Here is an 18,450-nt window from a genome sequence, read left to right on the forward strand (position 1 = left end):
ATGTACATATACAGATACTGGCCGGTGACCGGCTCATACATGTACATATACAGATACTGGCCGGTGAGCGGCTCATACATGTACATATACAGATACTGGCCGGTGACCGGCTCATACATGTACATATACAGATACTGGCCGGTGAACAGCTCATTCATGTACATATACAGATACTGGCCGGTGACCGGCTCATACATGTACATATACAGATACTGGCAAGTGACCGGCTCATACATGTACATATAGAGATACTGGCCGGTTACCGGCTCATACATGTACATATACAGATACTGGCCGGTGACCGGCTCATACATGTACATTTACAGATACTGGCCGGTGACCGGCTCATACATGTACATATACAGATACTGGCCGGTGACCGGCTCATACATGTACATATACAGATACTGGCCGGTGACCGGCTCATACATGTACATATACAGATACTGGCCGGTGACCGGCTCATACATGTACATATACAGATACTGGCCGGTGACCGGCTCATATATGTACATATACAGATACTGGCCGGTGACCGGCTCATACATGTACATATACAGATACTGGCCGGTGACCGGCTCATACATGTACATATACAGATACTGGCCGGTGACCGGCTCATATATGTACATATACAGATACTGACCGGTGACCGGCTCATACATGTACATATACAGATACTGGCTGGTGACCGGCTCATACATGTACATATACAGGTACTGGCCAGTGACCGGCTCATACATGTACATATACAGATACTGGCCGGTGACCGGCTCACACATGTACATATACAGATACTGGCCGGTGACCGGATCATACATGTACATATACAGATACTGGCTGGTGACCGGCTCATACATGTACATATACAGATACTGGCCGGTGACCGTCTCATACATGTACATATACAGATACTGGCCAGTGATCGGCTCATACATGTACATATACAGATACTGGCCGGTGACCGGCTCACACATGTACATATACAGATACTGGCCGGTGACCGGCTCATACATGTACATATACAGATACTGGCCGGTGACCGGCTCATACATGTACATATACAGATACTGGCCGGTGATCGGCTCATACATGTACATATACAGATACTGGCCGGTGATCGGCTCATACATGTACAGATATATGTCACGCTCCCCGGCTCCCCTGTCACGCTCTCCGGCTCCCCTGCCACGCTCCCCGGCTCCCCTGCCACGCTCCCCGGCTCCCCTGCCTCGCTCCCCGGCTCCTCTGCCAGGCGTCCCCCGCTCCACAGCCTCCATGCCCCATCACCTGCGGTCCCCAGGCAGCCCGGTCCCAGCTCCCGGTGCCCGTCGGCAACTCTGCTCCAGCCCAGCTCTCCTGCCTCCTGTTCACCGCTCCCTGCTCTGGCTTCTGGCACCCGGGCCTCGCGCATGCGCATTAGGGCGCGCGCGCGGTCATTGACCCTCTCTTAAAGGGCCAGTGTCCTCCAACAGGATATTGAAGAATCAGGTACAGGGTATATAGGGAGATCCTTTCCAAGTGGGCGGGGCCTGTTCTTCGTGTTTTGCTAAGCTAGGAGTCAGGTCTCCTTGTGTCTTGTGGTATACTTACCTATCTCTCTCCTAGAGCCGCTCCTGCCTCGCCAACCGGTCCTGACGATACCCGAACCCCGAACGGTGACGGTCTGCCATCCCGTCAGTTCATACCATCTCCGATCCCTGTGGTGACCCGTTTTCTCGCTCCATCGGTTCCGGACTCTGCCTGACGTCATCTCGGCCTCCGAACCTGAGCTCCGTCACCCGGACTACCTTCAGTGACTCCGTGGTCCCAGGGACTTCTACACTCCACTCCTCTGAACGGACTGTCCTGCTATCCGTAGTGCTCCGGCTACCGGGCACCTTGCCTTCGGTGAGGTGTTCAGCCCAGTGGATCCACCTCCTGGGTCTGCCCGTCCACCTGGCCCTAACAGAAGGAACAGGCCATGGATCCCGCCGAAGCACTAGCGACCCAGCTGGGCACCTTGCAGCAGGAACTCGTACGACAGCGCGAGACCCAGTCCCGCATGCTGGCCTTCATGTCCTCGGTGGATACCCGCCTGAACACGCTGCAAGCCACTGCCACGTCCCTGGCATCTCAGGCTACTACTGCACAGCCCACGGCCACGGTTCCCGTGGCGGCTACCTCGGAAGCTTCTAAACTCCGCTTGGCCTCTCCACCCCGATATGCCGGAGATCCCAAGACCTGCAGAGGATTCTTAAACCAGTGCTCCCTCCATTTCAAGCTGCTTCCGCACCTGTTTGCCTCCGACCAAGCCAAGGTGGCGTTTGTGATGTCCCATCTAGAGGGTGAGGCACTGGCCTGGATGAACCCCTTGTGGGAGAAGGAGGACCCTGTGACCACTAACATCCAGGAATTCCTGCAGGCGTTTAGAACCACCTTTGACGAACCCGGACGTGCCGCCGCATCCGCCTCATCACTCCTCAGGCTACGTCAGGGGACCATGACGGTGGGGCAGTATGCCATCCGCTTCCGCACTTTGGCCTCAGAATTGGGGTGGAACAATGAATCCCTCACCGCCGCCTTCTGGGAAGGACTCTCCAGTCGTATTAAGGACGAGCTGGCAGGCCGCGATGTTCCTTCCACCCTAGATGCCCTGATCGCACTAGCCACCCGCGTGGACCTCAGATTCCAGGAACGATCCAAAGAGGTGTCCCGTGAGAGACGTCCGATACGGCATTCCTCTCCTCCGCAGAAGCCCGCCGTACTTCAGTCAGCGTCGTCTGGTGTCTCTGTCCACGAGCCCATGCAGATTGACCGTTTGCGGCAGTCCGAACAACGCCGAGCAGAACGGCTCGCCAAGGGCCTCTGCTTCTACTGCGGAGAAGGCACACACCTGCTACGTTCCTGTCCAGAGAGGCCGGGAAACTCCAAAGCCTACGGTTGGTAGGAGAGGCCACCCTAGGTGCTGGGACTTTCTCAGACCCGGTTACGTGGACTGTTCAAGTAACAACGGGAGAGACGCGGTTCACGGCTGAGGCGTACCTCGATTCCGGGGCAGCAGGCAATTTCATCCAGCAGGCCACGGTGGACAAGTACCAGGTGCCTGTTACTCCACTCGACAAACCCCTCGTGATTGCCTCTGTAGATGGGAGACCCCTCTCTGACACCATCTCGTGGATCACCAAACCGGTGGAACTACGTATCGGTGCCCTGCACACCGAGAACATCGCTCTCTACGTCCTCCCACACATGTCTCATCAAATCCTGCTGGGACTCCCCTGGTTACGGACACACGAACCGTCAGTCAGCTGGTGTACTGGTGAAATCACCCGATGGGGCTCCTCTTGCCACGAGAACTGTCTGAAGACTATACAGCCCATCCGACGACCTCCGGTTCCGGAGTCCCTACCGGGACTGCCCTCGGCCTATTGGTCCTTCGCGGACGTCTTTGATAAAAAGGAGTCAGAGGTACTGCCGCCACATCGTCCTTATGACTGTGCCATCGACCTACTCCCGGGAACTACACTACCTCGAGGACGGATATATCCTCTGTCTCCTGCTGAAACAAGGGCCATGTCTGCCTACATCACGGAGAACCTGGCAAGGGGATTCATTCGGAGATCCTCCTCTCCTGCTGGAGCAGGCTTCTTCTTCGTTAAGAAGAAAGAGGGCGACCTACGCCCATGCATTGACTACCGGGGATTGAATCAAATCACCGTGAAAAATAAATACCCCCTGCCGCTCATCCCCGAATTGTTTCATCGGCTTAGAGGAGCTTGTGTGTTTACCAAGTTGGATCTTCGGGGTGCCTACAACCTGGTCCGCATCCGCTCTGGGGACGAATGGAAGACCGCATTCAATACTCGCGATGGGCACTATGAATACTGTGTGATGCCCTTCGGCCTGTGTAACGCACCAGCAGTCTTTCAGGAATTGGTGAACGACGTGTTCCGGGACCTTCTCTACGTCTGTGTGGTGGTGTATCTTGATGATATCCTGGTCTTCTCTCCGGACCTCCAGACCCACAGAGAGAACGTGCAGCTGGTACTACAAAGACTGAGAGAGAATCGGCTGTACGCCAAGTACGAGAAGTGTGTCTTCGAGCAGTCTTCTCTTCCCTTCCTGGGTTACGTAATCTCCGATACCGGCCTGCAGATGGACCCGGAGAAGGTCTCTTCCATTCTCAACTGGCCCCCTCCTTACGGACTGAAGGCAATCCAACGCTTTCTTGGATTCGCAAACTATTACCGTCAGTTCATCCCTCACTTCTCTGCCCTGACTGCACCGCTCTCCGTCTTGACAAAGAAGGGGGCTAATCCAAAGGACTGGTCACCTGCGGCCGACGCCGCGTTTGGCTCCCTGAAACAGGCATTTGCCTCCTCCCCTGTGCTCCACCGTCCTGAGTTAAACCGACAGTTCACCTTGGAGGTGGATGCCTCCTCCTCGGGAGCCGGAGCAGTGCTCATGCAGAAGTCCTCCTCCGGGAAGATGGTTATTTGCGGTTTCTACTCCAAGGGCTTCTCAGCGCCTGAATGCAACTACACCATCGGTGACCGAGAGCTATTAGCAGTCAAACTGGCTGTAGAGGAATGGCGCTACCTTCTGGAGGGAGCAGTGTACCCCGTGATCATTTACACGGACCACAAGAACCTGGAATACCTGCGGTCCGCTCAGCGACTGAACCCACGGCAAGCCAGGTGGTCTTTGTTCTTTGCCAGGTTCGATTTTCAGCTCCATTTTCGACCCGCGGACAATAATGTGCGAGCAGATGCCTTGTCCAGGTCATTCATGCCCATGGAACAGGAGGAGGAGACATCCCAGCCCATCATCTGCCCAAGTAAAATCATTTCGGTGGCCCCTGTCACCCTGGCCCAGATACCGCCCGGGAAGACCTATGTCTCTGAGACTGACAGGCAAAAAGTGTTGCACTGGGGCCATGCCTCGAAAATAGCCGGCCATGCTGGTCAGAAGAAGACATGGAGTACAATTGTACGTCACTACTGGTGGCCATCCCTTCGCACGGACGTCGCTTCTTTTGTCTCAGCCTGCTCCTCTTGTGCCAGGAACAAGACGCCCAAACACCTGCCATATGGTCGTCTTCTGCCTCTGCCTATACCCTCCGTTCCGTGGCAACACATTGCAATGGACTTTATTACAGACTTGCCCCTGTCCTCCGGACACACAGTCATATGGGTCGTGGTGGATCGGTTCTCCAAAATGGCTCATTTTGTCCCTATGGCTGGACTGCCCTCTGCCCAGGAACTCGCTGACGCCTACATACAGCACATCTTCCGGTTGCATGGCTTTCCATCACACATTGTGTCTGACAGAGGAACTCAGTTTACCTCCCGCTTCTGGAGGGCTCTCTGCAAACATCTGGGAGTGACTCTGGACTTTTCTTCAGCCTACCATCCTCAGTCGAATGGCCAAGTGGAACGAGTCAATCAGATCTTGACCTCCTTCTTACGTCACTACGTTAACGCCCATCACGACGACTGGTCCACGCTTCTTCCTTGGGCTGAATTCTCCCATAACCACCACGTCAGTGAGTCCTCCTCCAGCTCTCCCTTCCATGTCATTTACGGACATCAGCCTTCCGTCCCTTCCTCGGATGTCCCTGCTGCTGATGCTGTAGTCCGTGACTTTACAACAATCTGGGACTCTGTCAAGACGTCCCTTGGACGTGCTTCCCTGCGGATGAAGAGACACGCAGACAAGAGGCGTCTGGATCCCCCGTGTTTCTCTCCAGGAGATCTGGTCTGGCTTGCTTCCAAGTACGTCCGATTGAAGCTACCATCATACAAGCTGGGTCCTCGCTACATCGGGCCGTTTAAAGTCCTCAGCAAAATAAATGAGGTCTCCTACAAGCTGCAGCTCCCGGCCACAATGAGAATACCCAACTCCTTCCACGTCTCCCTGCTCAAGCCGGTTGTCCTTGGTCCCTTCTCCGCTGCTGCCAGTTCTGCTCCTCCTCCTATTGCTGATGATGACATCTATGCGGTAAGGGATATCGTGGCCATGAAAACCGTACGGGGCCGACAGTTCTTCCTGGTGGACTGGGCAGGGTATGGTCCTGAGGATAGGTCCTGGGAACCCCGGGAGAATGTGGGTACTCCCCTGATACGTGCCTTCCTGTCCCGGTTGCGGGGAGGGGGGCGTGGGGGAGGGGGTACTGTCACGCTCCCCGGCTCCCCTGTCACGCTCTCCGTCTCCCCTGCCACGCTCCCCGGCTGCCCTGCCACGCTCCCCGGCTCCCCTGCCACGCTCCCCGGCTCCCCTGCCTCACTCCCCGGCTCCTCTGCCAGGCGTCCCCCGCTCCACAGCCTCCATGCCCCATCACCTGCGGTCCCCAGGCAGCCCGGTCCCCGCTCCCGACGCCCGTCGGCAACTCTGCTCCAGCCCGGCTCTCCTGCCTCCTGTTCACCGCTCCCTGCTCTGGCTTCTGGCACCCGGGCCTCGCGCATGCGCATTAGGGCGCGTGCGCGGTCATTGACCCTCTCTTAAATGGCCAGTGTCCTCCAACAGGATATTGAAGAATCAGTTACAGGGTATATAGGGAGATCCTTTCCAAGTGGGCGGGGCCTGTTCTTCGTGTTTGGCTAAGCTAGGAGTCAGATCTCCTTGTGTCTTGTGGTATACTTACCTATCTCTCTCCTAGAGCCGCTCCTGCCTCGCCAACCGGTCCTGACGATACCCGAACCCCGAATGGTGATGGTCTGCCATCCCGTCAGTTCATACCATCTCCGATCCCTGTGGTGACCCGTCTTCTCGCTCCATCGGCTCCGGACTCTGCCTGACGTCATCTCGGCCTCCGAACCTGAGCTCCGTCACCCGGACTACCTTCAGTGACTCCGTGGTCCCAGGGACTTCTACACTCCACTCCTCTGAACGGACTGTCCTGCTATCCGTAGTGCTCCGGTTACCGGGCACGTTGCCTTCGGTGAGGTGTTCAGCCCAGTGGATCCACCTCCTGGGTCTGCCCGTCCACCTGGCCCTAACAATATAGATACTGGCCGGTGACCGGATCATACATGTACATATACAGATACTGGCCGGTGACCGGCTCATACATGTACATATACAGATACTGGCCGGTGACCGGCTCATACATGTACATATACAGATACTGGCCGGTGACCGGCTCATACATGTACATATACAGATACTGGCCGGTGACCGGCTCATACATGTACATATACAGATACTGGCCGGTGGCCGGCTCATACATGTACATATACAGATACTGGCCGGTGATCGGCTCATACATGTACATATACAGATACTGGCTGGTGACTGGCTCATACATGTACATATACAGATACTGGCCGGTGACCGGCTCATACATTTACATATACAGATACTGGCTGGTGACTGGCTCATACATGTACATATACAGATACTGGCTGGTGACCGGCTCATACATGTACATATACAGATACTGGCCGGTGATCGGCTCACACATGTACATATACAGATACTGGCCGGTGACCGGCTCATACATGTACATATACAGATACTGGCCGGTGACCGGCTCATACATGTACATATACAGATACTGGCCGGTGGCCGGCTCATACATGTACATATACAGATACTGGCCGGTGGCCGGCTCATACATGTACATATACAGATACTGGCCGGTGATCGGCTCATACATGTACATATACAGATACTGGCTGGTGACTGGCTCATACATGTACATATACAGATACTGGCCGGTGACCGGCTCATACATTTACATATACAGATACTGGCTGGTGACTGGCTCATACATGTACATATACAGATACTGGCTGGTGACCGGCTCATACATGTACATATACAGATACTGGCCGGTGATCGGCTCACACATGTACATATACAGATACTGGCCGGTGACCGGCTCATACATGTACATATACAGATACTGGCCGGTGACCGGCTCATACATGTACATATACAGATACTGGCCGGTGACGGCTCATGCATGTACATATACAGATACTGGCCGGTGACCGGCTCATTCATGTACATAAACAGATACTGGCCGGTGACCAGCTCATACATGTACATATACAGATACTGGCCGGTGACCGGCTCATACATGTACATATACAGATACTGGCCGGTGACCGGCTCATACATGTACATATACAGATACTGGCCGGTGACCGGCTCATACATGTACATATACAGATACTGGCCGGTGGCCGGCTCATACATGTACATATACAGATACTGGCCGGTGATCGGCTCATACATGTACATATACAGATACTGGCTGGTGACTGGCTCATACATGTACATATACAGATACTGGCCGGTGACCGGCTCATACATTTACATATACAGATACTGGCTGGTGACTGGCTCATACATGTACATATACAGATACTGGCTGGTGACCGGCTCATACATGTACATATACAGATACTGGCCGGTGATCGGCTCACACATGTACATATACAGATACTGGCCGGTGACCGGCTCATACATGTACATATACAGATACTGGCCGGTGACCGGCTCATACATGTACATATACAGATACTGGCCGGTGACCGGCTCATTCATGTACATAAACAGATACTGGCCGGTGACCAGCTCATACATGTACATATACAGATACTGGCCGGTGACCGGCTCATACATGTACATATACAGATACTGGCCGGTGACCGGCTCATACATTTACATATACAGATACTGGCCGGTGACCGGCTCATACATGTACATATACAGATACTGGCCGGTGACCGGCTCATACATGTACATATACAGATACTGGCCGGTGACCGGCTCATACAAGTACATATACAGATACTATGGGGAGATAAGGTATGCACACCAGTGACTATGTAAGGGGAATACATGAAATAGCAGAAACTGCTGTGTGAATACTGACTTGAAAAATCCAATAGCTATATGTAAGAGTGAAAATTGGAATCTGCATTACTGCCATGAACATATGAATCAAGAGAAATTTAGCTACTGAATTGATCAATGCAATAGAGCCCCAACACTACGCCAAAGTATTTCTCTACGTTGGGGTCCCTAGCTTGTGTGTGTCCTCTCATGCAGTTAAAAAACTTACCGTGTATGGGAAGCTGAGACCCAGGCTATTTATGCGTATGATATGGATATATCCATATACAGATACTGGCCGGTGACCGGCTCATTCATGTACATATACAGATACTGGCCGGTGACTGGCTCATACATGTACATATACAGATACTGGCCGGTGACCGGCTCATACATGTACGTATACAGATACTGGCCGGTGACCGGCTCATACATGTACATATACAGATACTGGCCGGTGACCGGCTCATACATGTACATATACAGATACTGGCCAGTGACCGGCTCATATATGTACATATACAGATACTGGCCGGTGACCGGCTCATTCATGTACATATACAGATACTGGCCGGTGACCGGCTCATACATGTACATATACAGATACTGGCTGGTGACTGGCTCATACATGTACATATACAGACACTGGCCGGTGACCGGCTCATACATGTACATATACAGATACTGGCTGGTGACCGGCTTATACATGTACATATACAGATACTGGCCGGTGACCGGCTCATACATGTACATATACAGATACTGGCCGGTGACCGGCTCATACATGTACATATACAGATACTGGCCAGTGACCGGCTCATACATGTACATATACAGACACTGGCTGGTGACCGGCTTATACATGTACATATACAGATACTGGCCGGTGATCGGCTCATACATGTACATATACAGATACTGGCCGGTGACCGACTCATACATGTACATATACAGATACTGGCCGGTGACTGGGTCACACATGTACATATACAGATACTGGCCGGTGACCGGCTCATACATGTACATATACAGATACTGGCTGGTGACCGGCTCATACATGTACATATACAGATACTGGACAGTGACCGGCTCATACATGTACATATACAGATACTGGCCGGTGACCGGCTCATACATGTACATATACAGATACTGGCCGGAGACCGGATTGTACTTGTACATATACAGATACTGGCCGGTGACCGGCTCATACATGTACATATACAGATACTGGCTGGTGACTGGCTCATACATGTACATATACAGATACTGGCTGGTGACCGGCTCATACATGTACATATACAGATACTGGCCGGTGATCGGCTCACACATGTACATATACAGATACTGGCCGGTGACCGGCTCATACATGTACATATACAGATACTGGTCGGTGACCGGCTTATACATGTACATATACAGATACTGGTCGGTGACCGGCTCATACTTGTACATATACAGACACTGGCTGGTGACCGGCTCATACATGTACATATACAGACACTGGCCGGTGACCGGCTCATACATGTACATATACAGATACTGGCCGGTGACCGGCTCATACATGTACATATACAGATACTGGACAGTGACCGGCTCATACATGTACATATACAGATACTGGCCGGTGACCGGCTCATACATGTACATATACAGATACTGGCCGGTGACCGGCTCATACTTGTACATATACAGACACTGGCTGGTAACCGGCTCATACATGTACATATACAGACACTGGCCAGTGACCGGCTCATACTTGTACATATACAGACACTGGCCGGTGACCGGCTCATACATGTACATATACAGACACTGGCTGGTGACCGGCTCATACATGTACATATACAGATACTGGCCGGTGACCGCTTCATACATGTACATATACAGATACTGGCCGGTGACCGGCTCATACTTGTACATATACAGATACTGGTCGGTGACCGGCTCATACATGCACATATACAGATACTGGCCGGTGACCGGCTCATACATGTACATATACAGATACTGGCCGGTGACCGGCTCATACTTGTACATATACAGATACTGGCCGGTGACCGGCTCATACTTGTACATATACAGATACTGGCCGGTGGCCGGCTCATACATGTACATATACAGATACTGGCCGGTGATCGGCTCATACATGTACATATACAGATACTGGCTGGTGACTGGCTCATACATGTACATATACAGATACTGGCCGGTGACCGGCTCATACATTTACATATACAGATACTGGCTGGTGACTGGCTCATACATGTACATATACAGATACTGGCTGGTGACCGGCTCATACATGTACATATACAGATACTGGCCGGTGATCGGCTCACACATGTACATATACAGATACTGGCCGGTGACCGGCTCATACATGTACATATACAGATACTGGCCGGTGACCGGCTCATACATGTACATATACAGATACTGGCCGGTGACCGGCTCATTCATGTACATAAACAGATACTGGCCGGTGACCAGCTCATACATGTACATATACAGATACTGGCCGGTGACCGGCTCATACATGTACATATACAGATACTGGCCGGTGACCGGCTCATACATTTACATATACAGATACTGGCAGGTGACCGGCTCATACATGTACATATACAGATACTGGCCGGTGACCGGCTCATACATGTACATATATAGATACTGGCCGGTGACCGGCTCATACAAGTACATATACAGATACTATGGGGAGATAAGGTATGCACACCAGTGACTATGTAAGGGGAATACATGAAATAGCAGAAACTGCTGTGTGAATACTGACTTGAAAAATCCAATAGCTATATGTAAGAGTGAAAATTGGAATCTGCATTACTGCCATGAACATATGAATGAAGAGAAATTTAGCTACTGAATTGATCAATGCAATAGAGCCCCAACACTACGCCAAAGTATTTCTCTACGTTGGGGTCCCTAGCTTGTGTGTGTCCTCTCATGCAGTTAAAAAACTTACCGTGTATGGGAAGCTGAGACCCAGGCTATTTATGCGTATGATATGGATATATCCATATACAGATACTGGCCGGTGACCGGCTCATTCATGTACATATACAGATACTGGCCGGTGACCGGCTCATACATGTACATATACAGATACTGGCCGGTGACCGGCTCATACATGTACGTATACAGATACTGGCCGGTGACCGGCTCATACATGTACATATACAGATACTGGCCGGTGACCGGCTCATACATGTACATATACAGATACTGGCCAGTGACCGGCTCATATATGTACATATACAGATACTGGCCGGTGACCGGCTCATTCATGTACATATACAGATACTGGCCGGTGACCGGCTCATACATGTACATATACAGATACTGGCTGGTGACTGGCTCATACATGTACATATACAGACACTGGCCGGTGACCGGCTCATACATGTACATATACAGATACTGGCCGGTGACCGACTCATACATGTACATATACAGATACTGGCCGGTGACTGGGTCACACATGTACATATACAGATACTGGCCGGTGACCGGCTCATACATGTACATATACAGATACTGGCTGGTGACCGGCTCATACATGTACATATACAGATACTGGACAGTGACCGGCTCATACATGTACATATACAGATACTGGCCGGTGACCGGCTCATACATGTACATATACAGATACTGGCCGGAGACCGGATTGTACTTGTACATATACAGATACTGGCCGGTGACCGGCTCATACATGTACATATACAGATACTGGCTGGTGACTGGCTCATACATGTACATATACAGATACTGGCTGGTGACCGGCTCATACATGTAAATATACAGATACTGGCCGGTGATCGGCTCACACATGTACATATACAGATACTGGCCGGTGACCGGCTCATACATGTACATATACAGATACTGGTCGGTGACCGGCTTATACATGTACATATACAGATACTGGTCGGTGACCGGCTCATACTTGTACATATACAGACACTGGCTGGTGACCGGCTCATACATGTACATATACAGACACTGGCCGGTGACCGGCTCATACATGTACATATACAGATACTGGCCGGTGACCGGCTCATACATATACATATACAGATACTGGCCGGTGACCGGCTCATACATGTACATATACAGATACTGGCCGGTGACCGGCTCATACTTGTACATATACAGACACTGGCTGGTAACCGGCTCATACATGTACATATACAGACACTGGCCAGTGACCGGCTCATACTTGTACATATACAGACACTGGCCGGTGACCGGCTCATACATGTACATATACAGACACTGGCTGGTGACCGGCTCATACATGTACATATACAGATACTGGCCGGTGACCGCTTCATACATGTACATATACAGATACTGGCCGGTGACCGGCTCATACTTGTACATATACAGATACTGGTCGGTGACCGGCTCATACATGCACATATACAGATACTGGCCGGTGACCGGCTCATACATGTACATATACAGATACTGGCCGGTGACCGGCTCATACTTGTACATATACAGATACTGGCCGGTGACCGGCTCATACTTGTACATATACAGATACTGGCCGGTGACTGGCTCATACATGCACATATACAGATACTGGCCGGTGACCGGCTCATACATGTACATATACAGATACTGGCCGGTGACTGGCTCATACATGTACATATACAGATACTGGCCGGTGACCGGCTCATACATGTACATATACAAATACTGGCCAGTGACCGGCTCATACATGTACATATACAGATACTGGCTGGTGACGGCTCCTACATGTACATATACAGATACTGGCCGGTGACTGGCTCATACTTGTACATATACAGATACTGGCTGGTGACCGGCTCATACATGCACATATACAGATACTGGCCGGTGACTGGCTCATACATGTACATATACAGACACTGGCCAGTGACCAGGTCATACATGTACATATACAGATACTGGCCGGTGACCAGGTCATACATGTACATATACAGATACTGGCTGGTGACCGGCTCATACATGTACATATACAGATACTGGCCGGTGACCGGCTCATACATGTACATATACAGATACTGGCCGGTGACCAGGTCATACATGCACATATACAGATACTGGCCGGTGACCGGCTCATACATGTACATATACAGACACTGGCCAGTGACCAGGTCATACATGTACATATACAGATACTGGCCGGTGACCAGGTCATACATGTACATATACAGACACTGGCTGGTGACCGGCTCATACATGTACATATACAGATACTGGCCGGTGACCGGCTCATACATGTACATATACAGATACTGGCCGGTGACCGGATCATACATGTACATATACAGATACTGGCCGGTGACCGGATCATACATGTACATATACAGATACTGGCCAGTGACCAGGTCATACATGTACATATACAGATACTGGCCGGTGACCGGATCATACATGTACATATACAGATACTGGCCAGTGACTGGATATCACCTGTTATCTCTGACACTTCTGGTGACTGATCTCAGGTACAACTGAGAGGAAAGTGATCAGTGAAGGCAATGTCTGTCCTGATAATCCGCCTGTAGTAAAAGAGGAACCTTAATTACCCTAATAAAAGCTCAACATCAAGAGAGTGGACAGGAAAAGAGCTGACGTGTAGAAAAAAGTATATTTTATTGGCATCAGGAGTGTGGACGTCTAATTCTAGAGCCAAATTTACAATGCTAATCATAGTTAATAAAATGTCCTTCGAACCGGAATCGAACCAGTGACCTAAGGATGTCTGTGCTCTACTACAGTCCTCCGCTCTACCAGCTGAGCTATCGAAGGCTTGTGAGGGCAGCCTGTCACCACAGTGTATGTGACTAATCTTCATAAGCACACGAGCGGCTGACTGTTCATACATATACCAACATAACAAAAGAACATCCCATAACGAGAGTCCAAACCCAGGCCACCTCCGAGAAGCTGCAGGAATTCAAGCCTCGAGGCCACCTAGGAAAAGCTGCAGGAATTTAATCCTCGAGGCCACCTAGGAAAAGCTGCAGGTGTCCAAACCCAGGCCACCTACGAGAAGCTGCAGGAATTCAAGCCTCGAGGCCGTGCTGCTCATTACACTATTATTATTATTATTATTTAATATTATAGCACCATTTATTCCATGGCGCTTTACAAGTAAAAGAGGGAATACGTACAACAATCATTAACAGTACAAAACAGACTGGTATAGGAGGAGAGAGGACCCTGCCCGCGAGGGCTCACAGTCTACAGGAGGAGAGAGGACCCTGCCCGCGAGGGCTCACAGTCTACAGGGAATGGGTGAGGGTACTATAGGTGAGGACAGATCTGGTTGTGCAGTTGTCTACTGGACTAAGGCGGGCTTTGCACACTACGACATCGCAGGTGCGATGTCGGTGGGGTCAAATTGAAAGTGACGCACATCCGGCATCGCAGGCGATATCGTAGTGTGTAAAGCCTAGATGATACGATTAATGAGCGCAAAAGCGTCGTAATCATATCATCGGTGCAGCGTCGGCGTAATACATAATTACGCTGACGCGATGGTCCGATGTTGTTCCTCGCTCCAGCAGCAGCACACATCGCTGTGTTTGAAGCCGCAGGAGCGAGGAACAGATCCTACCGGCGTCACCGCGGCTCCCATAGGATATGCGGAAGGGAGAAGGTGCGTGGGATGTTTACATCCCGCTCATCTCCGCCCCTCCGCTCCTATTGGCCGCCTGCCGTGTGACATCGCAGTGACGCCGTACGACCTGCCCCCTTAATAAGGAGGCGGGTCGCTGCCCAGAGCGACATCCCAGGACAGGTGAGTCCATGTGAAGCTGCCGTAGTGATAATGTTCGCTACAGCAGCTATCACAAGGATATCGCAGCTGCGACGGGGGCGGGGACTATCGCGCTCAGCATCGCAGCATCGGCTTGCCATGTCGCAGCATGAAAAGTACCCCTAAGAGCTTTTGTAGGTTGTAGGCTTGTTGGAAGAGGTGGGTCTTGAGGTTCCTCTTGAAGCTTTCCATAGTAGGGGAGAGTCTGATGTGCTGAGGTAGAGCGTTCCAGAGTGTGGGGGATGCATGGGAGAAATCTTGTACGCGATTGTGGGAAGAGGAGATAAGAGAGGAGCAGAGAAGGAGATCTTGTGAGGATCTGAGGTTGCGTGCAGGTAGGTAACGGGAGACTAGGTCACAGATGTAGGGAGGAGACAGGTTGTGGATGGCTTTGTATGTCATAGTTAATGTTTTGAACTGGAGTCGTTGGGTGATGGGAAGCCAGTGACGGGATTGGCAGAGTGGCGAGACTGGGGAGTAGCAAGGGGAGAGATGGATTAAGTGGGCCGCAGAGTTTAGGATAGATTGGAGGGGTGCAAGAGTGTTGGAAGGGAGGCCAGAGAGCAGGAGGTTGCAGTAGTCGAGGCGGGAGATGATGAGGGCATGCACTAATGTTTTTGCTGATTCTTGGTTAAGGAAAGCACGGATCCGGGAGATATTTTTGAGTTGTAATCGGCATGAGTTGAAGAGGGCTTGGATGTGTGGCTTGAAGGATAGAGCAGAGTCGAGGGTTACCCCAAGGCAACACTATGTTTCTCCCCCAAAAGGAAACATTTGTGCCAAAACGTATGTAAATTTCTTGCGCATTGTGTAAATCTATCATTCCATGGGACGTCCTGATCTTTTAACTTCTCTCAAAAGTGGCAAGAAAAAAGCACAAAAAGTTACAATTTTTTGTGGAAATCTGTCCTGCTCCCAATTTGTGGGTTTTGTTTTTCAAAATAAAGTAACTTGTATAAAGCCCCCAATAAATTCCATTATTAGGAGGGAAGTGTCAGCCTGTGCCTAAATCTGCCTATAAACAGGTAAGTGCGAATAGTAAGGAGCTGCCGACCACTGACATCTACATGACAGAGACCCCGCACCCACACAGGACAATCACACAATGTGCGATCAGTGGTGGATTTATCTCCAGATCTAAGGATACTTCCCTTTTCTAATGTATTTTGCCACCCCAGCAGTGGATCAAACCACTCGGGTCCGGGGGTGGTGTTCGTTCGTGGCTCGAGGGTTTCCGGACCCGGGGACTTAGGGGCCACACTCAAATGTAAAAGGGAGTATACCTACTGTATCCTCACCTATCTCCTGTAGACTGTGAGCCCTTGCGGGCAGGGACCTCTCTCCTCCTGTACCTGTCTGTGCTTTGTATTGTTTATGATTACTGTACTCGTCCCTATTATGTACACCCCTTTCATATGTAAAGCGCCATGGAATTAATGGCGCTATAATAATGAATCTATATATATAATTGCCTTATTCTGTCTGTCTGTCTGTCTTGCTCCAAAATTGTGTCCTTACCGTGACATGTCCTTACGGTGACAAACAGCGGATTGGCCGCTGGCCTCGCCATGGCCCCCCCCCCCCGCACGGATTGGCCGCTCGCCTCGGCTCCTCCCCCGCGCACGAATTGGCCGCTCGCCTCGCCTCGGGTCCGCCCCCCCCCGCACGGATTGGCCATGTCCTTACGGTGACAAACAGCGGATTGGCCGCTGCCCTCGCCATGGCCCCGCCCCCCACACGGATTGGCCGCTCGGCTTCACGTATTCGCTATGGCCCCGCCCCCCGCACGGATTGGCCGCTCGGCTTCACGGATTCGCCATGGCCCCGCCCCTTCGCACGGATTGGACACTCGCCTCGGCTCCTCCCCCGCACGGATTGGCCGCTCGCCTCGGCTCCGCCCCCCTGCACGGATTGTCCGCTCGCCCAGGCTCCGCCCCCCACACGGAATGGCCTCTCGCCCCGACGTGAGCGCATCAAGGTCCTGCAGTGGTGGACACACACACACACACACACACATCAGATCACACTCACTCTCACACACACCTCACACGCACATCAGATCGCATCCACGTCCTGCAGCGGCGGAACACACACACACGCACACACATAAGAACAGACACACACACACACACATATACACACACACACATCCACATCAGATCACACTGACTCTCACACACACCTCACACACACATCAGATCGCATCCACGTCCTGCAGCGACGGAACACACACACACACGCACACACACACACATATACACACACACACACACACACATATACACACACACACACATCCACATCAGATCACACTCACTCTCACACACACCTCACACACACATCAGATCGCATCCACACACTCACAACATCCCGTGATATCGCTTGCTTCTTGACGGCGATCCTGTGCGTGCAGTGATCTTCCAGGACCTGCCGGAGGATCACATGGCCGGAAGCATATGGTATCTCCGGATGTTGTGATTGTGTCAGCGCGTATGTGCAATATCGTCAGTGTGTGTGTGTGAGTGTATGCGATCAGATGTGTGTGAGTGTGTTCTGATGTGTGAGTGTGTGTGTGAGTGTATGCGATTGGATCTGTGAGTTTCGGCAGAGGAGCATGGCGTGCAGCACAGCTGCTGGGACCGCACACCGGAGGGCACAGGGAGAAGTGGGGTGTGTGTGTGAGTATATGCGATCAGATGTGTGCGTGTTTACTGTCTGATGTGTGATTGTGAAGCACGATGGGGGGTGCGCAGCATGGGGGATGGAGCACGATGGGGGGTGCGCAG

At 51.5% G+C, this 18,450-nt stretch overlaps 1 non-coding gene across 1 annotated transcript; it reads right to left on the bottom strand.

Moving 5' to 3' along the window:
* Positions 1-14,567: 14,567 nt before the first annotated feature.
* Positions 14,568-14,652, bottom strand: TRNAY-GUA (transfer RNA tyrosine (anticodon GUA)). Its single transcript is given in 2 exon segments — positions 14,568-14,603; positions 14,616-14,652. It is a non-coding gene; the product is annotated as a tRNA-Tyr (tRNA).
* Between the last annotated feature and the right edge of the window lie 3,798 nt (positions 14,653-18,450).

This window comes from Anomaloglossus baeobatrachus, chromosome 3, assembly GCF_048569485.1.
Source record: "Anomaloglossus baeobatrachus isolate aAnoBae1 chromosome 3, aAnoBae1.hap1, whole genome shotgun sequence".
NCBI lineage: Eukaryota > Metazoa > Chordata > Amphibia > Anura > Aromobatidae > Anomaloglossus > Anomaloglossus baeobatrachus.